The 24,570-nt window shown below is 41.2% G+C and overlaps 1 protein-coding gene across 4 annotated transcripts in view; it reads left to right on the forward strand.

Annotated features, from left to right (window-relative positions):
• The window catches only part of AGPAT3 (1-acylglycerol-3-phosphate O-acyltransferase 3), a 96,097-nt gene that overhangs the window by 42,562 nt on the left and 28,965 nt on the right, over positions 1–24,570 (forward strand). Inside the window, exon 1 of one of the 4 annotated variants that reach the window (XM_081326499.1) lies at positions 17,641–17,734. The exons of the other annotated variants lie outside the window; for them this stretch is intronic. The gene's annotated coding sequence lies outside the window, so the exon portion shown is untranslated. Of the gene's footprint in view, positions 1–17,640; positions 17,735–24,570 lie in introns of those variants that run through there. 4 annotated transcript variants of the gene reach the window in all.

A 24,570-nucleotide genomic window follows, 5' to 3' on the forward strand; every position in this document is an offset into this window, starting at 1 on the left:
CTAGAGAGTTCCAGAAAAACATCTACTTCTGCTTCATTGACTATGCTAAAGCCTTTGATTGTGTGGAACATAACAAATTGTGGCAAGTTCTTAAAGAGATGGGCGTACCAGACCATCTTATTTGTCTCTTGAGAAACCTGTATGTAGGCCAAGAAGCAACAGTGAGAACTGGACACGGAACCACTGATTGGTTCAAAATTGGGAAAGGAGTCCGGCAAGGCTGTATACTGTCACCCTGCCTATTTAACTTATATGCAGAGCACATCATGAGAAAGGCAGGGCTAGATGAATCAAAAGTTGGAATTAAGATTGCCGGAAGAAACATCAACAACCTAAGATATGCAGATGATACCACTCTAATGGCAGAAAGTGAAGAAGAACTAAAGAGCCTCTTGTTGCAGGTGAAGAAGGAGAGTGCAAAAGTTGGGTTGAAGCTTAACATTAAGAAAACCAAGATCATGGCATCCGGCCCTCTCAATTCCTGGCAAATAGATGGGGAAGAAATGGAGGTAGTGACAGATTTTATTTTCCTGGGCTCTAAGATCACTGCAGATGGGGACTGTAGCCAAGAAATTAAAAGACGCTTGCTCCTGGGGAGGAAAGCCGTGGCAAATCAAGACAGCACACTAAAAAGCAGAGACATCACCCTGTCAACAAAAGTGTGTATAGTCAAGGCTATGGTCTTCCCAGTTGCAATGTATGGCAGTGAAAGCTGGACCATAAGAAAGGCTGAGCGCCAAAAAATTGAGGCCTTTGAACTATGGTGCTGGAGAAGACTCCTGCGAGTCCCTTGGACTGCAAGGTGATCAAACCGGTCAGTCCTAGAGGAGATCAACCCTGACTGCTCTTTAGAAGGCCAGATCCTGAAGCTAAAACTCAAATACTTTGGCCACCTAATGAGAAGGAAGGACTCACTGGAGAAGAGCCTAATGCTGGGAAAGATTGAGGGCAAGAGAAGAATGGGACGACAGAGAATGAGGTGGCTGGATGGAGTCACAAAAGCAGTAGGCGTGAGCTTAAATGAACTCCAGAAGATGGTAGAGGACAGGAAGGCCTGGAGGAACGTTGTCCATAGGGTCGCGATGGGTCGGACACGACTTCGCAGCTAACAACAACAAATGATATTGTTGCCATTACGGAAACTTGGTGGGATGAAACCCACAAATGGAACACATAGCTAGAGGGATTCAAATTATTTAAAAGAAACAGACCAAATAAAAGAGGAGGTGGAGTTGCTCTCTATATAAGAAATAACAACATCTCTACAGAAATAGAGCACAACAATGGTGAAAACTGTCTTGAATGCATTTGGGTCAATATAAAAGGGGGGGAAATGACATTGCCATAAGTGTATAGGCCACCCAACCAAACAGAGGTAATAGATGAACTTTTTGCTAGTCAGTTAACTAAGGTATAGTTAACTAAGGTATAGCACATCACAATAGAAATGGGGGACTTTAATTATCCTGACATCAACTGGGAGACAAACTCTGTGCCAAGTGGAAGATCAAACAGATTCCTGACAAACCTAGCAGACAACTTTGTCTCCCAAAAAGTAGAGAAGGGAATCAGCCATTATTGATTCTCACTAACAGAGATGAAATGATAGTAGGTGTTGAAACCCCAGGAACCTTGGTGGGGAGTGACCATGCAATATTGGAATTCAATATTATGCAAGCACAAGCAATAGAACACAGTCAAACTAGAGTCTTGGACTTTAAGAGAGCTAATTTCAACAAACTTAAAGAGAGCTTTGGAAGGATTCCATGGATGAGAATCCTCAAGGGGAAAAGAACTCAAGAAGCTTGGGAAATTTTGAAAAGTGAGATTATAAAAGCCCAGTCTAGCACAATACCAACGTAGAAGAAAAATAATAGCTCTCAAAAGAGACCAGCATGGCTGCATAAAGAACTGTCTGATAAATTGAAAGACAAAAAGGACAAGTATAAAAAGTGGAAAGAGGGGCACATAACTAAGAAAGAATATCAGCAAATATGGAGTGAGGAAAGCTAAGGCTCAAAATGAACAAAGGCTTGCAACAAAATTCAAAAATAACAAAAAAGCTTCTTTCGACATGTAAAAAACAAGAAAAATGTTAAGGAAATGATTGGTCCACTAATGGGAGAAAGTGGCAAGAAGGTGACAAGCAACAGGGAGAAAGCACAACTATTCAACTCGGTTTTCTGCATCCGTATTTACACAAAGGGAAAAAGCAGTCCAACCTATCAAAAACAGTACCGTAGAAAACAGATTAGAAACACAAGTTAAGATAGGCAAGAAAATGGTAAGTGAGCACCTGTCCGCCCTAGATGAGTTCAAATCACCAGGAAGAGAGCTGATGTAGTTCCCATCTTCAAAAAAGTGAAAAAAATAGATCAAGGAAACTACAGACCTATCAGACTGACGTCAATACTTGGGAAGATTCTGGAAAAGATAATCAAACAACGAATCAGCGAACACCTAGAGGCAAATAAAGTCATTACTAGAAGCCAACATGGGTTTGTCAAAAACAAATCATGCCAGACAAATCTTATTACATTCTTTGACCAAGTGACAAAACTAGTGGACCAGAGGAATGCTTTGGCTATAATTTACTTGGACTTCAGTGAGGCTTTTGATAAAGTAGATCACAACCTATTACTTGATAAGATAGAAAAATGTGGGTTAGACAGCATCACCACCAGATGGATTCGTAGCTGGCTGACCGGCCGTACTTAGCATGTGGTCCTTAATGGAACTGCATGTACATGGAGGAAATGTGCAGTGGGGTGCCCCAGGGCTCTGTTCTAGGCCCAGTGCTATTCATGTATTATATATGATGTAAACATTCCCTTGAGTGTATATGTTAACAGCACAAAAGTATCGTCAAAGCATATATATAGGAAAGCCGCCTGACAGGAATACACGCGGGAACTTTGACAGCTGTCAAAGTTCCCCGTACTGCGCAGGCGCCTCCACTGACAGCTCGCGGCTGTCAAACTCCGGACCGTGAAGAAGACTGAGCTGTCAAAGCGTCCGCCACACTGCGCAGGCGCAGCCACTGACAGCTCGCGGCTGTCAAAACACCACACCACGAGGAAGCCGGAGCTGTCAACAGAAGACGACACCGATTGGTCCCTGCCTGACACGGCGCCAAAATAAATACATCTGATTGGTCCTCGCTACCAGCTGCCGGCTATAAAAGCCGGACAAGTTATTCTCTGTTCGTCTTGCTCTAATAAACTTGTTGTTAAACTAGCCTGTCGTCCCGAGCGGTCCTTCGGCTACTTCACTGGCGACGAAGGTGGGATCGCTCCGGAGCTGAAGTCACGGCCGAGGAAGAGAGTTCCCGGCAAGAGCTGACACGGAAGTTTTAACTTCCATCGGAGCAACCCAGGACCGGACGACATGGCAAACTTCGGCCGTGTGAGGGAGTTTGATACCCGCCATCCCGAGAGATGGCAATCACACCTCGGCCAAGTTGAAGGATTTCTTCTCGTCAGTAAGATCACTGACGACCGAGCAAAGGCCGCCGCCCTGCTGTACATCAGCGGGCCCCCGGTGTACGACGCAGCCGTCGGGCTGTTCAGCCCAGTGCCCATCACGGAAGTCTCCTACGCGGACCTGGTGGACCAGCTGAACAAGTATTACATGCCGGCTCGCTCGGAACTGTACTGGCGGGTGCAATTCGCACAAAAGAAACAACGGCAGGACGAGCCCGCCAACGAGTTCATCGCTGGGGTCAGACACGCCGCGCGGAACTGCTGCTTCCCCGACCTGGAAGACCGCATCAGAGATCAGGTGGTGATCGGTCTGAGGGACGAGAAGCTACAAAAAAAACTGACGTCCAAACCCGACATGAATCTGGCTGAGCTGACCAGGGAGATCATGGCATACGAACACAGCCACAAAAAGAAGCCGACGAACACGACCCCAGAGTCCCCGGCGACCGTCTACCAGGAAAGCGCAACCTTCAGCGACAGCGGAGAGTCGGTAGATTTCACCGATGGAGAAGCCCTACAGCGCAGGATGGAGCACCGACAGCCGAGGAGGGGAAAAACGTCGGACCGCCGAGGATCCAGGGACCCTCCACCGCCACCCCCACGTTACGTGCAACGAGCCGCCTGTGCCAGCTGCGGGGGCAACCATGCCCGTGGAAACTGCCGCTTTAGGAACGCAAAATGCCACAACTGCGGGAAGACTGGCCACATCAAGCCGGTGTGCCGCAGCAAGGGCCGGGACAACGTCAATGAGGTGGAGGCAAACCCCCCAGGTAGGCCAGCTGCCCAGGCCAACAGGGAAACCCCACCAGGCAACCGGGTTGAGACAATCGATAGGGTAAACTGCATAAGTTCCAAGGTTAAGGTCTGGGTCAGAATTCAGGGGGTGCCTTGCCACATGGAGGTGGATTCAGGGTCAGCGGTCTCCTTAATTTCGCTAACTACTTATCAGGAGATCTGTCAGAAAGGCCGAAGACAAATTCCCCTGAAACAAACTCTGGTTCACCTTGCAGACTTCCAGAAGACCCCTATTCCGTTGGAAGGGAAAGCCAAGGTCCTTGTACAGTATAAGGGGTTCAAAGGCACCCTAGAGGTTTTAGTTACGCCAGGGAACCGTACCAACTTGATAGGGCTTAACTGGTTCACTCCACTAGGCATCGCCTTATCAGGGGTTAATACCATTCAAACACCCAGCCTGGAAGCCGTTTGCGAAAAGTACGCCGACGTTTTCGAGGGCACTTTAGGGAAATATACAGGTCCCCCCATTTCCCTGCAATTAAATCCAGCAATCCAACCAATTAAAATAAGAGCTAGGAGGGTACCTTTTGCCCTCAAAGAAAAAATTGAAAACGAGCTTGACCGACTCGTGAGTCTAGGGGTGCTAGAGCCAACAGATGGGGGAACCTGGGAGACCCCTATTGTCACCCCAATCAAACCTAATGGCGAAGTGAGAGTATGCGCTGACTATAAGGCGACAGTCAACCTAGCCCTCAGCCCCCATGCTTACCCGGTGCCAGCGGTAAGGGACGTATTTGCTTCCATCCGCTCTGGCACCATTTTCGCCAAGCTTGACCTCTCGCAGGCGTATTTACAGCTGCCTGTCACAGACGACACCGCGGAAGCGCAAACTATTGTCACCCACCGCGGTGCTTTTAAAGTTAAGAGGCTTCAGTTCGGCATATCTGCAGCCCCGGGTATCTTCCAGGGTATCATGGAAAAGACCCTGAAAGGAATACCCGGGGTCTGCCCCTATTTCGACGATGTTCTCATCGCCGGAGAAAATGAAGCTAGTTTAGCTGACAGGCTGTCAGCTGTGCTGAGCCGGCTCAGAGAAGCCGGTCTCAAACTTAAGCGGGAAAAGTGCTCCATTGGAGTCACTTCTACAGAATTCCTAGGGTATAAAATCGATAGCCAGGGCATCCACCCCACCTCTGAGAAACTAAGGGCTATTCAAACCGCACCCAGCCCTAGGAATAAGCAAGAGCTTCAATCCTTTTTGGGACTGTTAAACTTTTACCATGCTTTCATTCCCCACAAAGCCACTATTGCAGAGCCTCTCCATAGACTCCTCGACAAGGGTACAACTTGGTCCTGGACCAAGGAACATGAAAATAGTTTCCAATCGTTAAAAAAGATCATCTGTCAAAGCTCAACCATCACCCTTTTCAGAGAAGACACCCCAATATGCATCGCTTGCGATGCCTCTCCCTACGGAATTGGGGCAGTCTTAAGTCACCTATTCGAGGACGGCACACAAAGACCCATAGCCTTCTATTCTCGCACTCTGACCAAAGCTGAAAGAAACTATGCACAAATTGACAGGGAAGCCCTAGCGATAGTAGCAGGGGTCAAAAAATTTCATGATTATCTGTATGGAAGACCATTTACGATATTTACAGATCACAAACCCCTGCTAGGCATATTTACTTGGAATAAAATTACACCACAAATTCTCTCCCCGAGAATCTTAAGATGGTCAACGTTCTTAGCAGCCTATTCTTATCAACTAATACATAAACCAGGTAAGGAATTGGGACATGCTGACTGCCTCAGCAGACTGCCCATACAAACCAGGGACTCAGATCCAGCCCCAGCCAGCCTAATTTTAGCAATCTCTCAGCTTCCAGAATGCCCCTTGACGGCAAACATTATAGCTAATAATTCAGCAAAAGATAAAATACTTGCCAGAGTCCTCAAATGGGCCACAACAGGGTGGCCAGCTCAAAACCCACAACCCCAATTCCAACCTTATTATAACAGGAAAAACGAGATTTCAACACATAGAGGATGCCTGCTATGGGGAAATAGGGTCATCATACCAGAGAAAAACATAGACCAAACATTACACATATTACATGAGGGGCACCCTGGAATTGTAAAAATGAAGGCAATGGCTAGAAGTTATGTATGGTGGCCTGGCATAGATAAACAAATTGAAAAGTATGTGGGTGGGTGTTATACCTGTCAGGAGACCAGGAGCGAACCCCCCCAGGCACCGATCCATAAATGGGAGACTACAAGGAACCCTTGGTCACGTATACATATAGATTTTGCAGGACCTATCCAGGGCCAAAGTTTCTTAATAGCAGTAGACAGCTATTCCAAATGGCTGGAAGTCACGCCCCTTAGAAAAACAACGTCCGCAGCCACTATTCAAGCCTTAAGAAAAATATTCGCAACGCACGGCCTACCTGACACCATAGTTTCCGACAATGGACCTCAATTCACCTCTCGTGAATTTCAGATCTTCGCTACGAAGAATTGTATTAGGCTGGTCACGTCGGCGCCGTTCCACCCGTCGTCGAACGGAATGGCTGAAATTATGGTACGATCCACGAAAGAAGCATTAAAAAAATTCGTTAAAGGGAACTGGCAGAGGCGACTCAGCCAGTTCCTCTTATCACAACACACAATGCCATGCTCCACAACGGGCAAATCACCGGCGGAATTAAGATGGGGGAGGAGGCTAATAACACGTCTCGACAGACTGCACCCCGACACATACCCAGAAGAAAAACAGCACCCCCACCCCGGCCGCACACTCAAACCTGGTCAATTAATATGGGCAAGATCATACACAGATAAAAACAAGTGGGTTCAAGGGACAGTAATAAAACAAACAGGGCCCATCTCATACCTCATAGCTACGCAGGCACAGGGCAACATACGCCGCCATATTGACCAGCTCAGACCCAGACAACCGCCACACAATTCCGAGCAACCAACCAACGCCGACTTACAACCCCCTCCGGAAATGCTGCCTATCCCAAACCAGGAAGTTGAACACCAAAACGAAGAACCAGAACCAGACCATCCACCACCCCTTCGCCGATCATCCAGGAATCGAAGACCACCCACCTACCTAAAGGACTATCAGTGGGCAGGGTCAAACATCCAAGAGGAAAGAAACGCACCAGGGGAGGGGTAAGGGGTGTATTATATATGATGTAAACATTCCCTTGAGTGTATATGTTAACAGCACAAAAGTATCGTCAAAGCATATATATAGGAAAGCCGCCTGACAGGAATACACGCGGGAACTTTGACAGCTGTCAAAGTTCCCCGTACTGCGCAGGCGCCTCCACTGACAGCTCGCGGCTGTCAAACTCCGGACCGTGAAGAAGACTGAGCTGTCAAAGCGTCCGCCACACTGCGCAGGCGCAGCCACTGACAGCTCGCGGCTGTCAAAACACCACACCACGAGGAAGCCGGAGCTGTCAACAGAAGACGACACCGATTGGTCCCTGCCTGACACGGCGCCAAAATAAATACATCTGATTGGTCCTCGCTACCAGCTGCCGGCTATAAAAGCCGGACAAGTTATTCTCTGTTCGTCTTGCTCTAATAAACTTGTTGTTAAACTAGCCTGTCGTCCCGAGCGGTCCTTCGGCTACTTCAATTCAACATCTTCATCAATGATTTGGATGAGGGGATAGATGAGGAACTCATCAAATTTGCAGACGATACCAAGCTGGCAGGAATAGCCAACACTCCAGAAGATAGGCTTAAGATACAGAAGGATCTTGATAGACTTGAACATTGGGCGCTAATTAATAAAATGAAATTCAGTGGTGAAAAGAGTAAGGTTCTACATTTAGGCAAGAAAAACCAAATGCACATGTATAGTATAGGTGGTACCTTGCTCAATAGTAGCAACTGTGAGAGGGATCTTGGAGTCCTAGTGGACGATCACTTAAATATGAGCCAGCAGCGTGCTGCAGCTGCCAAAAAAGCCAACACAGTGCTTGGCTGCATTAACAGAGGGATAGAATCAAGATCACATGAAGTGTTAATACTACTTTATAATGCCTTGGTAAGGCCACACCTGGAATACTGCATCCAGTTTTGGTCACCACGATGTAAAAAAGATGTTGAGACTCTAGAAATAGTACAGAGAAGAGCAATAAAGATGATAAGGGGACTGGACGTTAAAACATAAGGAACGGTTGCAGGAATTGTGAATGTCTAGTCTAATGAAGAGAAGGACGAGGGGAGACATGATAGCATTGTTCCAATCAGCTGCCACAAAGAAGAGGGAGTCAAGCTATTCTCCAAAGCACCTGAAGGCAGGACAAGAAGCAACAGATGGAAACTAACCAAAGAGAGAAGCACCCTAGAACTAAGGAGAAATTTTCTGACAGTTAGAACAATTAATCAGTGGAACAAGCTGCCTCCAGAAGCTGTGAATGCTCCAACACTGGAAGTTTTTAAGACGAGACTGGACAGCCATTTGTCTGAAATGGTATAGGTTTTCCTGCCTGAGCAGGGGGTTGGACTATGACCTCCAAGGTCCCTTCCAACTTATTATTATTATTACTATTATTGATCATCACACAGTCGGCCAGATGTTCAGACTGGATTTGGCATTTTTTCTACCTATCGAGTCGTTACCAAGGACCTGGGATAGGCAGATGTGGATGTTTGATGGTATTACAGATATTGTCACAGGATGGAAGCAGTTCCTAGTAAGGCCACCTTTTGCAATTGACTAATGGTGAATTTGACAATGCCAATGGTGTTCAAGTGGTGCTCCAGTTGTTTTGTGAATTCACCCAAGGCACCTGTTACTGTTGGTACTACCCTTACTTGCCTTTGCCACAGTCTTTCTATTTCTATTTGTAGGTCTTTGTATTTTGTTGTCTTCTCCAGTTCTTTGTCGTCTATTCTGCTGTCTCCAGGCACTGCCACATCCACTATCCAGACTTTTTTGTCTTTCTTATCGACAATTGTTAAGTCCAGGGTGTTATGTTCCAGGTGCTTGTCTGTTTGAATTCTGAAGTCCCAGAGCAGTTAAACTTTATCATTTTCTATGAATTTCTCTATTTTATGATCCCACCAGTTCTTGCTTACAGGCAAATGATATTTCTTGCAGATCTTCCAATGCACCATTGTTGCTACTTTGTCATGCCGCTGCTTGTAATCAGTCTGTGCGATCTTCTTGCAGCAGCTTACCAGGTGGTCCACTGTTTCTTCAGCTTCTTACCGTCTGTTGCTGTCTTCTCAATTTTGACTTTGTATGCATTTGTCCTTAAGGCTTGGTCTTATGCAGCCAGAATTAGTCCCTCGGTCTCTTTCTTCAACTTTCCTGCTCTTAGCCATTGGCAGGTCTTGTTATTATCTGCTTTCCCAGCTATTTTTTTAATGTACTGGCCATGTAGTGCTTTGTCTTCCCATGCCTCTGTTTGGTCTTTCTTGTAAGCCAGTTTGGTCTCTCCAGTAGTCAGTAAGCCTTCCTGATATACTAATTTCAGTGCATCTTCATCATTGTCCTTCAGATATTCTTCCAAAGCCATTTTTTTTCTTCAACCACCTGATGTACTTGCAGCATTCGATGTCCACCTATTTGCCTTGGCAGATAGAGTCTGTCTATGTCACTGTGTGGATGAAGGGCATGATTCATTGTCATTATTTTTCTGGTCTTCCTATCCATTGCTTTTAGTTCTGCTTGAGTCCAGTCCACTATTCCAGCTGTGTATCTAATGACTGGAATTTCCCAGGTGTTGATTGCCTTCACGGTATTTGCTCCATTGAGTTTGGACTTTAAGATCTTCTTCACTCTCTTGATGTATTCACCTCTAATCTTTTTCTTGACTTCAGTGTGCTTGATGTTGTTAGCTTGAAGGATACCCAAGTATTTGTACTAATCTTCCTCATCCAGACTTTTAATGTTATTTTCATGGGGCATCTTGATTCCTTCAGTTTTCACTATTTTTCCTTGTTTGAGAGTAAGTGTGGCACATTTGTCCAAGCCAAACTCCATTGCAATATCTTGGCTATATATATACGGACAGTGTTCAGCAGCGATTCTATTTCAGATGATGTTTTTCCATACAGCTTCAGATCATCCATGTAAAGGAGGTGGGATAGTCTGGCAGATCTTTTTGATGTTTGATAGCCATGTCCTGAGTTATTCAATATTGTTGACAGAGGAATCAGTGCAATAACAAATAGTAGTGGTGATAATGAATCTCCTTGAAATATTCCTCTGTTGATATTAACCTCTCCCAGTCTTTCACCATACTGCTACTACTACTACTACAATTGTTGTTGTTGTTATAATTATTATTATGTTTGCTTAATGTCTTTTTTAGCCTTCCTACTTTTTACTAGCTTTATATTTCAGACAACAAGCTGTTCTTTAGTGTTTTCACACTAGCTTCATACTTGTCCACTATGCCAAGTTAGAAATGGAAATGTTGCCTATTTGAAGGATAGAGAGGGGACAGGTATCTATGGATTCTAACACTAGCCCTCCATTTGGAGCTGTTTGTGTTGAATGGGAAGGCCTTAAGTGTACATCTAAACTCATATATATGTATTTTTCATCAGACCTTTCCTATTCACAAGAGATTGATATGACAGAGGAGGAGGAGGACATATGGTTTAACAATTGTTTAGCTGTCTTTTGGAATCACATTTGTAGCCACCTTACAATCCTTGATTACATAATTTATATTCATAATTACATTAATTGTTCCCCATATTTTTTCCTGTCAAATTCCCCCAGGATAAATGAGGTGCTCTTCTTAAACTTAATTTTGGGAAGTCAAAGCATTTTGAGTAATTCAGTAGAAACCCAATATAATTACAATTGGTTATTTTATCACATTCCAAAATTTTAATATATATCTGAGACATAATCCATGCACATAAAAGTGCGTATTAATAGCATTAACCAAAGTTTGGTATTATGGAACTCTGTTAAATAATCAGAACTATAAATGTTTTTTCTTTTTCTTTTTTGGACACGTGCCTCTTTTTCTTTTCCCAGCGAAATTAATAGTCTGTGTGGTTGCGGGCATTGAGAATTTTGAAGTAACACATCCTGTCTCATTTTGCTTATTTTGTAGATTTAATTCAGCTTCACAAAAACATAATTTTAACATCTTGTATAGACTGGAATTAGAATTAGAATTCAGCTTCTTTTCAGCATGGTGAATAATGTTTATTGCTGTATCTGGATAAGTATCAGTGCAGCATTCAGTCTATAATCTCCATCTTGGTTAAACAGCAAGTCTCATAGCTGAATCAATGTGCGCAAATTACTGCACTTTCTGGGTTCTTCATCTTGTGTCTGTTACATCTGGTTGGTGAAGCATTCTGGAGAATTAGCCTGTGCTCCCAACAAGGGCCTGCTACATTGGGTTGGCTGACTGGATAAAGAAGATCCCCACCCCCAGACCACCCATCGTATTGGCTTTTAGCTTTTCTATTTAATTCCTCTAAATTTAATGGTCCTGTAGGACTTTTTATTTTTTTATCATATTGTAAGCCACCCAGAGTAGCTGTTTCAGTGATATGGGCGGCATAAAAATTTAACAGACAAACTCAGAAGCTTTATACATGTCTGTGCTAGCATGCCGGTTATACTCAGAATATTGGTTTATTTTTTCCCCTTGGGGGCCAACATGGGTTTGGTTTTTACTAATTATGGATGGTTCCCAAGGATTCCTGAAGATCTTTTTATAACTTTTCTTGCAGATTGGCAGGATCTTTCTTTCTTTTCTTGAAGATTTAAAATGTGGGTTTTCTGCATCACAAGTACTGTGTGTTTTTTTGATTGAGCACAAACTGAAAAAGAGCAGTGGAATAAGATCTGTCTCTTTTTGCTTCTTATCCTCCAAATCAGATTGCCTAAAGGAATTTAGGAGAAAGAGCAAGAGCAAGCAGTTCAACTCTTCCCTCTAAGCCTGCAGATAGTCAGAGTTTGTGAAAATGATAAACAGTCATTGGTTAGCTGCTCATGTCACTATCCTGGCTCACCCCCAGTCCTGCAAGGTCATCCATATTCACATGCAGCTGCAACAATATTCTTCTGAACCTGCAAAGGCAGAAAATTCAGTGTTTTTCTGAATCACTTTAGTATCTCGCTGATTGATTTGATGCTACAAATTAACTAATTTAAAGCTTTGCACAATGTGTGCATGTGCATCCATACACATAAATACAGTCATTGAGATAGCCATATGAACCATCTGTATGCATATATATGTATTTTATCCAACAGACTTGTTACTTGACCTAGTAAGCCAATAAACAGTTTTAAAATTATTTCTCCTGTTTTTATTCCAAAGCCTTAATTTTGTTAATTTGTACAAGCTTCTATTTTAAAGTAATAATTGTTCCCGTTTATACTGTGCTTATAAATGCAAATATTTGTAATAAAAAAAGCATACTATAAATAAATCTAAAGGTACACCCTAGATTTTTTTTTAACAAAAGTTAATTCTATCTTGAGTAAATTATAAAAGTGTGTATACTTACACCACTCCATTTATTTACATCCTTTGCTGTCCCGTCCACCCCCACCCCCCTCCAAATTGTGCAATGCAAGATCTTGTGAAGCTTTGCATTGCAGTTTTCCTTAAGACAATTATTGGATTAAATCAGTGACTCAATATATCAGTGCTGACAGTAATGTTTATTGTATATCGTTACGGTTTTCTTTACTTTTATTGTGGTTCTTTTAATTTTATTTAAATATTTGGATTGTTTAACAATAATGCTATTAAGGAAAAAAAGTAGTGCTGGGAGAATAGACGGTTTCTGAGAAGGCAGTTATAGTGGCCGCAGTATTTTCAGATTTGCTACTCCGGGTTTTTGTCATCCTAATCCTTCTTTCATGTCAAGGAAGATTTGTTCTTCAAGCAAGGACTACTAAATTCCTCGGTTTCCTGTTGCTTTTTCCCTGCCGTTAGCTGGAAAACCAAAAATATATTTAAAATATGTTGACAAACCGATCAGGAATGTTTGTGTTAACAGGTGTTTGTTCAGTGCTGATTTTCCTGGCTCTTTCCTATTACTTATATTGGTAAGTACTGTAGTATCTTGCTCAGTAATTGTTTAAGAAGATTGGGGTCACATGGGTTTTGAAAACTGTGCTTATAACTGATACGATTTAGTATAGTAGCTAATAATTTTTCTTTTTTCATGTTGGCGCTCGTTAGAGGAATCTTTTGGATGAAATAGAGGGAAATGCCTTACGTCCTTAATTCTGCTTCAGCTGGGCATAAGTATTTTTACTTGCAAATATAGTTCAGGAATATCTGTCCAAGAAAGTGTAAAATGCTGTAGAAATGCACAGAATTTTGACTTGTTTGTCAAGCTTTTCTTTTTGTCAAAGTTTCTTCATAGTACTCTTTGAAATGGTACCGTTTATGTAATGCAGAATTGGTAGGAACAGACGGGAAATCCCGATGGACTAGTTCATTCTTTGGAAATGTGATGATGGGTGGTGATCACCATAGGTAGATTGCCCTATGAACTGAGTTCCAACATCCACAAAACCTTTTGTCTATTTAATCCCCCCCCCCCATTCTGTTATTAAAAATCTATGTAATCGTGTTTTTGGTAACTACAAATAATAAGGAGTTAGCAGCTGACTGCATAATCATGAAATGGTTTTTGAAGGAAATGTTACCCCTGTAAAAGTTACAGTTGGCAAGGTGGGACCCAGTTCTCTTCAGACCAGAGAAAGTAGTCAAATACTGAGCAGATAAATTCCTCTTTCAGAGCTAGGAAAAGGCTAGGAAAGAGTCCTTTATTTTAAAAGGGTGGGAAGAAACAATTAATGATTCTCTGGAGCTGACATAGATATAAAACTTAATTTTTCAACATCAGGCTAATTTTTTGTGTATAATTGACTTCTTTTTCGTCTAAAATAAAATAATATATCTAGCAGCATGGGAGTCCTTAAAATTTAGCTGAATGTAGGGATAGGTTTCTGGAAGAATAGAAATTTAGGGCCTTCCTTGACCTGAATGTCAAGTGTGCCGTGATAGGGTTGGTAGGGGCCACTTAGAATATGGAATCTAACCCCTGCTCAGTACAGGAATCCAGATTAAAACATTCCAGAACTTGATTGCCTAAGGCAGGGGTAGGCAGCCTTGGCTCTTTTATGACTCGAGGACTTCAACTCCCAGAATTCCTGAGCCAGCTGGCTCAGGAATTCTGGGAGTTGAAGTCCACGAGTGATAAAAGAGCCAGGGTTGCCTACCCCTGGCCTAGGGTCCAGATGAACACATCCAGTGAAGGAGAGTATACCTCCCTGGTCCCACTGTTACAAAGTTTCTTCTAACATTCAGTTGGAATCTGCAATTCTATAATACAGTGGTCCTCGATGTACAATCACAATTGAGTCCAAATTTTATGGTGCTAAGAGACAATTGTTAAGTGACTTTTACCTCATTTTATGACCTTGCTCGCCACAGTTGTTAAGTGAATCCTGAAATGATAAGTTAGTAACAGTTCTACACGGAATCTGGCTTCCCCATTGATTTTGCTTGATAGAAGGTCACCAAAGGTGATCACATGACCCCAGGTCACTGCAACAGTCATAAATAGGAGTCAGTTGCCAAGCATCTGGATTTTGCTCACGTAACTGTGAGGATGCTGCAACGGTTGTAAGTGTGAAAAATGGTCATAAGTTACTTTTTGCAGTGCCGTTGTAACTTTGAATGGTTACTAAATGAACTGTTGTAAGTCGAGGACTAACTGTATAGATCAGCGATCTTCTGTCCTGCAACTCTGGAATAAAAGAATTTGGACTTTTTCTTGCAATATCATTGTTGATGTTTTAGATATTTGAGGAGTGTTATTATATCCTGCCTTCCTTTTCTCAAAAAGCTAAAAGTTCTCTTCACAAGGCTTACGGTCTATCCACACTGCCTCAACACAGACCTCTCATGCATGAGATGGGAGGACAATATGTGTTCATCCAAAGATCACTGTCCTTTCTTTGTCTCTCTTACTGCACTTTAAGAGTTGGAATTGATGTTTGCTGTCAAGGGCTGTGGTTAGCAGCCATCGCTGCTATCAAAGGAACAGGGAACAGGGAAAAGAAAGATTCTTGTTTTCAATTGTTTGTCCCCACCACCACCACCATTGACTTGCTGGAGAAGCTGACTGAAGAACCCAAAGGGCATTGACAGGACACTGTGACCATCGTAATAAGTTCAAGGACCAACCATAAAACCATTTTCCTAGCACTGTTATACACTGAACAGTCACTAAACAGGCCAGTTGTTAACCAAGGTTTTTTGGTAGTATCTTTAGTTTAGTTTAGTTTAGTTTAGTTTATTAATATTTCTATACCGCCCTTCTCCCGAAGGACTCAGGGCGGTGAACAGGGCAAGAATAAAATGCAAAGTTACAAATATTAAAAGAAGATTAAATAGTTGCCCATTAAAAAAACAATTGATACAATACATTTATAAAAACCCCAAGAATGCAGCAATAAAAACCCCACCAATCCCCCATCAGGCCAGGCCGGCTTGTTCGAATAAAAATGTTTTTAGATCGCGGCGAAAGGAGCGAAGATCGGGCGCCATCCGGAGCTCAACCGGTAACTGATTCCATAGCTCCGGGGCGCCCACAGAGAAGGACCTCCCCCTGGGGGCCACCAATCGACATTCTCTGATCGGTGGCACCCTGAGGAGGCCCTCTCTGTGGGAACGCACAGGGCGCAGGGAGGTTGATGCCGGCAGCAGGTGTTCCCTGAGGTACTCCGGACCCCTGCCATGTAGGGCTTTAAACACCATTACTTTAATCTCTGATGTATATGTCTACAAAAGCAGTTATACTCTCCTAGGCATTTTAAACAGTCAATTTATTCTGCTTTTTACTCTAAATTTTACTACGTATTTTATTTCTTGAAGTGATACTTGTAGTTTTCATGTTTTTATAAGCTTCATTTAAACTAATAGATATAAATATTTGGAATAAAACAAACACATTTTAGACAATATTTGCCCTATTTTTGTACTTTGCAGATGTGTTGGATTTTAGTTTCTGTTGTACATAGCCTAATGGGCGGTTGCGCCAGCTGCACCGGCTTCAAGTTTTCTTCTGGGTGCAAGTCAAGAGGCTGCTATTACTTTTAAACCTCTCCATGGCACAGGGGTAGATTACTTGTGGGACCCCCTCTCCCAGAGGGTACCTGCCCTTTTCACTAGATCAGATAACATAGGTAGTCACTCTCCAGGTTGCTTTCCTTAAATGTTGTCATATTGCTGGACCTAGGAAGCGTATCCTTTCGGGGTGGGCCCTGATCAATGGATCACCCTTCCGTTGAGATCTGGCAGGCTGTCGGCCTTTTAACCTTCCAGAAAGCTGCAAAGAGTGTTGAGATATGTGAAGACAGAGTTGGGAGAGAATGTTGTGGAAGTTTGGATACGGCGTTATACAAATATTTTCCTATCAGTCAATAAAATGAGTGAAGGCTCACTTTAGTGGAATATGTGTTTAAGATCCAGGTTGCAATATTTTGGGGTCTATAAGTGTAGTTACAATGCCTTTTGTGCTACTAAACCATAGTTAGAAGTTTGTTTGTTTTTTATGTAGGATGGTGTGCTTGTCAGTGAAGCATGATTTATTTAGAACAGTCAATGAAGACTGTTTTTTAAAATCTCATAACTAGTCTCTTGACAGCCAAACTTACCTGTAGCTGTACCTATACCGATACCTATATCTGTACCCCCATACACACTATATACATGTAGCCATGATATCCCCGCTTTACAAATAGTATCTAAATTTTTCAACCTGCTGCCGCTGCTCCTTTTTCTATTTCTTCTTCTAAGCTTCTTGCATAGGTGCTGCTTCTTTAAAAGTTATTCTTATTTTTGATAGTCATCCAGCCTGGAGAATTATTAGCCATGTATCAGTTAAACTTTCATCTGTTTACAGTATTCATTGGATAACAGTTCTATCCTGTTCATTCCAAAGAGTTCAATCTTATGACAGTACAGTCAAATTCTTCATTGTGGTCTTTGTGATTCATGAACAGGGAATCCTCAGCTTAATGCCGTTTGTTTAGCAACTGCTTGAAATTACAACAGCACTGAAAAAAGGTGACTTACAAACAGTCCTCACACTTACGACCATCACAGCATCCCCACGGTTATGTGATCAAAATTTAGGTGTCGGCATCCTTACCAACCCTTGGACCCCACGGAAAGCAAGTGGTAGACGACAAGGTGGCTGGCAAAACAGGAACGGTCTGAGCAGCGTTTGTTCATGGCAAACAAAGTTAGCACTGGGAGTGATCTTCTCCCAGCGCTTTACATACAATCCTTTTCCCCCAGCTCCACCCCCCCATCCAGCTAGCCAGCATCCAGTGCTCAGCTTGAAAAGCAGCAACGCAAGCCCCAGGCTCTCCTACCCTCCCAGTTCTTACTGCCAGGTATCGTTTCTGCGCCAATCAGCTGTGTGTCGGAGGCGCAGCAGCTCAGCTGTTCGGTGACTTCATGGAGCAGGTAGGACCATCCCTGGTGTCTCCCCGGTCATTGCCCCTTCCACTCGGCCGTTTAGCAGCTTAGTAGCGTCTCCAGCTACTCCCTGGGCAATGTCCCAACTGCTGGCCTCTGTCGGAGTTTCCTGCGCCAAACAGCTGACTGGCGCTGAGCTGGGGAATCTGTCCACCTCCCCCCTTGCTTTATGGTCGAGCCCACGCGGCTTGACATTAGGCACTTGGCAGCTGGCACACATTTATGATGGTTGCAACATCCTGGGGTCATGTGATCACCATTTGTGAACTTCCCATATGGCTTCTGGCAAGCAACGTCACCGGGAGAAGTCAGATTCTCTTAATGATTCACTTAAAAACTGCAGTGATTCATTTAACAACCATTGCAAAAAAAAGTTGTAAAATCAAGTGCAACTCATTAACAACTATCTTGCTTAGCAATGGAAATTCTGTGGTCATACGTCAAGGACTACCTGTATACATATATATACTAGCACAGAGCCCCATTTCTACAACTTGATTGGAGCTCTACCCCACCTAACAAAGTATGGCTCCCACTGAACCCCTACCATTTGTTTTAAATACTGTAACTTTAACACATTGGTCCTTGAATCCTTCTACTTTATTATAAGTTGTGACCTATTTTTGTCTTTTTCTTTTTTTCTTTAATTGATCAACTTTTTCCCTAAATTCCTTAGGACGGTTCATTGGGACACAGGGATCAGTCTCATCCCGTTTCAGGTATCCAGCCCACAGCCTTAGGCCAGAAGTGCCAGTTCAGAACAGTAAACATGCCCTTTGGATGGTCATAAGCGGTGCCTTTGTAAAACAGGTTTTTTGCAATAGTTCTGGTTTGTCAGCTATTCTTTGGAGGCTTTAAATCAGAATGATTCTGGAGCTGCTATTGGTCTCTCCCACCATGCCCCAAGAATTGTCCTGTAATTTTCTCGTTTCTTCAAGTAACCAGACAAATTCTCTGCCACCTATAGATAAACAGCAGGGACTTTTTCACCATTATTGGCATTGAGAATACAATCTGTTAAAAGTTTAAAATCTTTTAAGAGGTCTGTCCCTTTCAATCCTGATAATGGCAAAAAACAAAAAAAATGATAAATGCTTCCAACTCAAATTCGTCCTCACAATGACCTTGTCTTACTCCGCCACTTCAGTTTCATTGTTAATGGAATTTCCAGTTTGTAGTATTCAATTTTAAGCACAGGAATTCATCTCAGAAAGAAAGAGTTCAAATAGATTTCCCTTCAAGTCTACTATTTTAGTCCAGCCCTTTATCCATTAGGATAATCAAAACTAAGATCATTTTTTAATCTCAAGATCCCCAGGATTGTGGTGGGTCACCTCATGTTTTTTCTGATTCTGAACATCTCTCTTTGATTTGATTCCATGCAATTCAGCCCTTCTTGGGTGGAGATATTGGTTTTCTTGGTACTTTCATAATCCTATCTTGTAGCTCTCATCAGAACCCAATGAAACAATCCAAGTGTTATCTGTTTAGATAGGGATATAGACTATTTCTAATCTTTTACAGTGGAGTCAAGCTAGAGGAGAATGGATCCTCAGTGTCCTGGTAAAATCTTCAATCTCTTGGTGACATTTATTGTTGAAATAGATCTGCTGTTTTATGTTTTTTCACCATTCTCTAGTACTGAGTCTTAGAGAAATGGGTGTTAGCAAGGATCAACATTCTCATCACATGCTAGTGCATGGGTGTCAAACTCGTTGCGTCACATGACATGTTGTGACATATTGCGACTTTTTTTGCATTGCCGGAGCTGGGTGGGTGCAGTCTCTGTAGGATGCAACTGGCCCGTGGGCCGGCAGTTTGACACCCCTGCTTTAGTGGCTTCAGGAGGTTTAGTTCTCTTTGTTGCTCTGTATTGTCCATTGGGAATACATCTGCCTTCCAAGCTGACCTGAAATCCTCTTCATTCTTCAGAGACAAATCATCTGTCTGGACTTTGATTTCTTTTGCTTTGCAGCTTGGAGGAATCTGTTCCACAGTTCCTTCAGGACAAAATACTGTATGTCTGATTTTGTTGGCTTCTTGAAAGCCTTCCCAAAGGATTTCTTATGCAGCTAAATGGAAATTCCTTGAGGTCTTCCCATGCAATATCATAGAATCATAGAGCTGGAATAGAACTTAGAGGTCATCTTGTCTTTCTTGCTCAGTATAGATCCATCAGAGAATCACTGATAAATGACCACTTGGACTCTGTTTGAAGACTACATTGAGGCTCCATTTGGCACTTGATGTATCCATGTGTTCCACTCCCAAGTTTATTACATTTTGATCCTTCTGATGCATTTGAAACAGCAAAGCATGGCTGTCTCTTTGATAATATGATGTCTTGCATCATCTCCTTTTTTGCTTCAAATCAGTTAATAATTTCATGAAATGTCTAGTACAATTTTCTCTTACAGCATCCTCCAAATTGAAGACTTTCCTTTGTTTTCTCTCTGTTAACCTCAGAATCTCTTGAGGCCATTTCCACTGCCCCAATTCACTTCCTTTCATGGAAAGTTGCCTTTCTTGTAGCCATCATAAAGGTTTATCATATAAGCAAAGCGTGTATTTTACAAAGAGATTTTCCAGTCCTCATTTCTGGAAGGGACTAAGTTATTCTCCCCCCAAATATTTCCTTTCTTCCCAGGTTAGTATCAACCTTCCATTTAAAACATAGAACATAGATTCATAGGACTGGAAATGGACCTTGAAGGTCTTCTAGCTCAACCCCTGCTCAAGGCAGGAGATCTTATATCATCCTGATCAAATGGTTGTCTTATTTTTGAAAACTCCCACAATGAAAATCCCACAACTCTAGGAGGCAAGCTATTCCATTGGTTAATTATTCTCATTGTCAGAAAATTTCTCTTTCTAGGTTGGCTCTTTCTTTAACAAGCTTCCACCCATTACCTCTTACCCTCCCTCAGGAGTTTGAAGAATCCCCTCTTCTTTGTGACAGCTCCCCAAATACTGGAAGATAGTTATCAAGATGTTATATTCTTTACCAATTTTCTTAATTGCTAAATATCACTAGGAACACTGCTTCATTCTTCATGCTTTATGTCACTGAAAGTCATTATATATTTCTGGCCTTCCAAAGTCCATCTAAAGTGTGTGATCTAAGGCATGCATGTGGCTCTCTTTGGAATCCAATTGCATCAGAGTGTTGAAGTGGAATTATTTCAGATTTGTGACATTGGATTCAGATTACTGATAGGATAACTAATTCCTGGAAATACTAAAAGTTCCAGTTCAAATGAATTTCAGTTTGCATAGTTCACATGTTGAGAGGTTTTTGTTGATTGTTGTTTTGGATTCATTCTCAGTGATCATTGTAGGATTTTATAAGTTATTTTTACATGTTGCTAGCCACCCAGAGTCACATTTCTGAGGAAGGAAGGAAGGAGGGAAGGAAGGAAGGAAGGAAGGAAGGAAGGAAGGAAGGAAGGAAGGAAGGAAGGAAGGAACATTAGGATGCTGGTTTAATTGGGTTTTTTAAAAAAATTTCACAATTTTATTAAGACTGATTTACTATTGGATGTTTAACATTCAGTAAATGTGAACTTTTGAAAGAGTCCATTACACCTACTGTTTCACAAAGGTCTTCATTGATCTGCTTTCTAAAAAAGGTAGTTTTTTGAATTATTAAAGAAACTTCAACAGATTTGCCAAATCTGGCATATTTAGTAATCCCAAATATCACAATTACTTTTGAATTGGTAAATTCTGGGCCACTGCTTGTCTGGTTTTCTAAAATGGTAAAAGGATGCAATTTTTGCTTGCTAATCTGGAATTAAACCCTATTAAATTCAGAACTGTTTACTTGTGAGTATCAGTGCATAGAAATCTGATGCAAGAGCATCAAACATCTGTAGCAATCTTTCTGGAATAAAAAACTTGATATGAAAGGAATGCATATCAAACTATTTAAGTATGTAACGTAGTAATGGCTCGTGGTCTGCATCCATTAAAGAATACTGAGCAGCTCTGTATGATCACACAAGGCAAAATGTCAGATTTTTTTTATAGCTGGCATAAATAGAGATCTTCAATAAATAAACAGCTATTTTTGTTCATTTAGAATACCAGTAGCCTTAATGCAATTGTAAATAATCAAAGCCAGTGCAACATCATTCTAAAAACTATTCACTTAATAGATTTGCTTGGAGCTGGAATATTTAAAGATACAGGTAGCTTAAATTGAGTATTCTCCCATGCTGTCTTATACTTCATTTTGGGTAACATAGCAGGTCTTCCAGGAGAATGCTGGGATTCTTGGCTATTTAGTGAATCCTATTATTTTGTTGCCTTTCTAAACTTTCTGAACATTTTCAGAGACAACTGTAGGTGAGTTACTTGCATGCTTGCACTTGCAAGAATCTTTCCCACATTTAAATCTTCTCCAGGGAAGATTCTTGCAGCGACAGACATATGAGTTGGCATAAAAGGAAAAACAAAGGCTATGTATAGATGACCTAATGAACATTAGAGCTATTCTGACTGTTATCTCTAACAGTAGGGAATTTTTCTTTCTATGACAATAGGAAAACAGTAGATATTTTTTTATATATTTTTTTACATTTTTTATTAGTTTTATCAAAATATAAAATACAAAAATAGAAAGAAAAATGAAAATAACGGGGATTATGAATAATCCCCGCTATTTTCATTTTTCTTTCTATTTTTGTATTTTAGATTTGAATAGCGAAGAGGAAAAGCAACACATTTGGGAAGAGCACATAATAAAACACCACTCTGATAATCTAGCTAGCTTACATCGAATATTTCTCTAACCAAATTACCAAAGCAATGGAATTCCAGTGTTTCGCACTCTCAGAAGTTAACACTTTTCTTATGTTTCCTGTTAAGTCTAAAAAGAAAAATATTGTTTGAACAGTAATGCCCATCCTTGAAATCATATTAAAGTGGAATTCTGCAAGCTGGAAATATTGGGCCATTTAAAGAAAAGAAACCTCTTCAGTTTCCCATGCTAAAATTATACATACATATATTTATTGCTTGTTATGCTTCGAAGTATCTCTAAACGATATCCTTCCCCATGTTTTTCTTTACATTGAAATGGGGAATATCCAAAGTATTGATCTCTAGAGACAACTTGAGTATATCCTAATATGCTTTAGCTGATTTCATGAATCTTATTAGGTTTTATTAGTCATAAGAAGTTCTTTCAGTGCTAAGAAGGCTAATATTATGACAGGGAGGTCTAAAAATAAGCACTGAACGTTTGGAGTGTTCTACATATGCAGAGTCTTTTTCTAATTATAGAAATTAATTTAGCTATAGACCAAGGTTCTCAATTTGCCTTAGACTGTGGTGTTCCTGTGCTGCATAGAATGAAGACAATAAATGAATTGGATTTAAACTTAATTAAGTTTCAATCTGATTAATACAGGTACTTCTCAACTTATGGCTACAACTGAGCCCAAATTCTGTTGCGAAGTGAGACAGTTGTTAAGTGAGTTTTGCCCCATTTTACAACCTTTTTCGCCACAGTTAAGTTAGTAATGGTTGTAAAGTCAATCTGGCTTCCCATTGATTTTGCTCGTCAGAAAGCTGCAGAAGGTGATTTCATGACACGCACTCATAAATATGAGTCAGTTGCGAATTTTGAATTTTGATCATGTGACCATGGGGATGCTGTAGCAATTGTTAAGTATGAAAAATGGGAATAAGTTCCTTTTTTCAGTGCAGTGGTAATTTAGACTGTTCACTAAATGAAAGATTGTAGGTCGAGGACTACCTGTATGACTATTTGCCAATCATGTGTTTGGTTATTTCCTTTGAATGTCATTAGAAATTGCAGTTTGGTAATTGGCAGCTTCTCATAAAGCCTTTCATAGGAGGATGAGATTTTGGGCCTCCAATTGTATTCTTCTCCCTTGGATCTCAAAGAGGAAAGATACTATTAATAGATACTGCCCAATTCATTCATTCATTCATTCATTCATTCATTCATTCATTCATTCCTTTTATTTATTTTTCACATTTCTGAACTGCCCATCTTCTCAAAGAAGGATTGTGGGTGGTGGGTTTAATAACTTTAATAACCTGTGTTAAAAGAGGGGAAACATATTGTGTAAATAAATGGTTTGAATAAATAAGAATTGGTTTCGATGGTCAGAAAAGCAATTTGTCAACATTTCTTTTTAAATTTTAAGATTGGTGGGGAAGATCTCTCTGGAAGGAGTTAGAAAATATGAGTGCAATCCAACATGCAAAGAAGCTTGGTAGAGCACAGAAGAATGACTGCTAATTAAAAGCAGAAGCATTGAATATCTGTCTAACAAACGTACACTGTCATGCAAAGAGATTTCCATGTTTAAAATGAGCTTTAAAAATAAACAATTAAATCAGTATACAAAGTAGTGGAACAACTGGGGAGTGAAGTATACAAATATTTATTTATTTATTTATTTTATTTTATTTTATTTAATTTCTATACCGCCCTTCTCCCGAAGGACTCAGGGCGGTGTACAGGGCAATACAATAAAAATACAATATACAAAAGTTAAAAAAATTAAATACTGCAGCCCAAATCCAATAAATTAGTACAATAATATTTAAAATACAAATACTTTACAAAGTATTGAGCCAGATATAAAAAACATCAGCAACTTTAATGCTCCAGAGAGGTACAGTAACTTTCTTTTGTCTACTGTTGTTTTGTTTTCCCACAAATATAATAGAAAGCATGTAAGATTTCTGGAAGAAATGTGTTCACATTTATCTAAAGAAGCAAATTGTGCTCAGTTTTATGTAAAGAAGTAAATCTATATTTATTTATACATCCATTATACAGTAAT

This window comes from Vipera berus (assembly GCF_964194415.1).
Source record: "Vipera berus genome assembly, chromosome: 4".
NCBI classification, from domain to species: Eukaryota; Metazoa; Chordata; class Lepidosauria; order Squamata; family Viperidae; genus Vipera; species Vipera berus.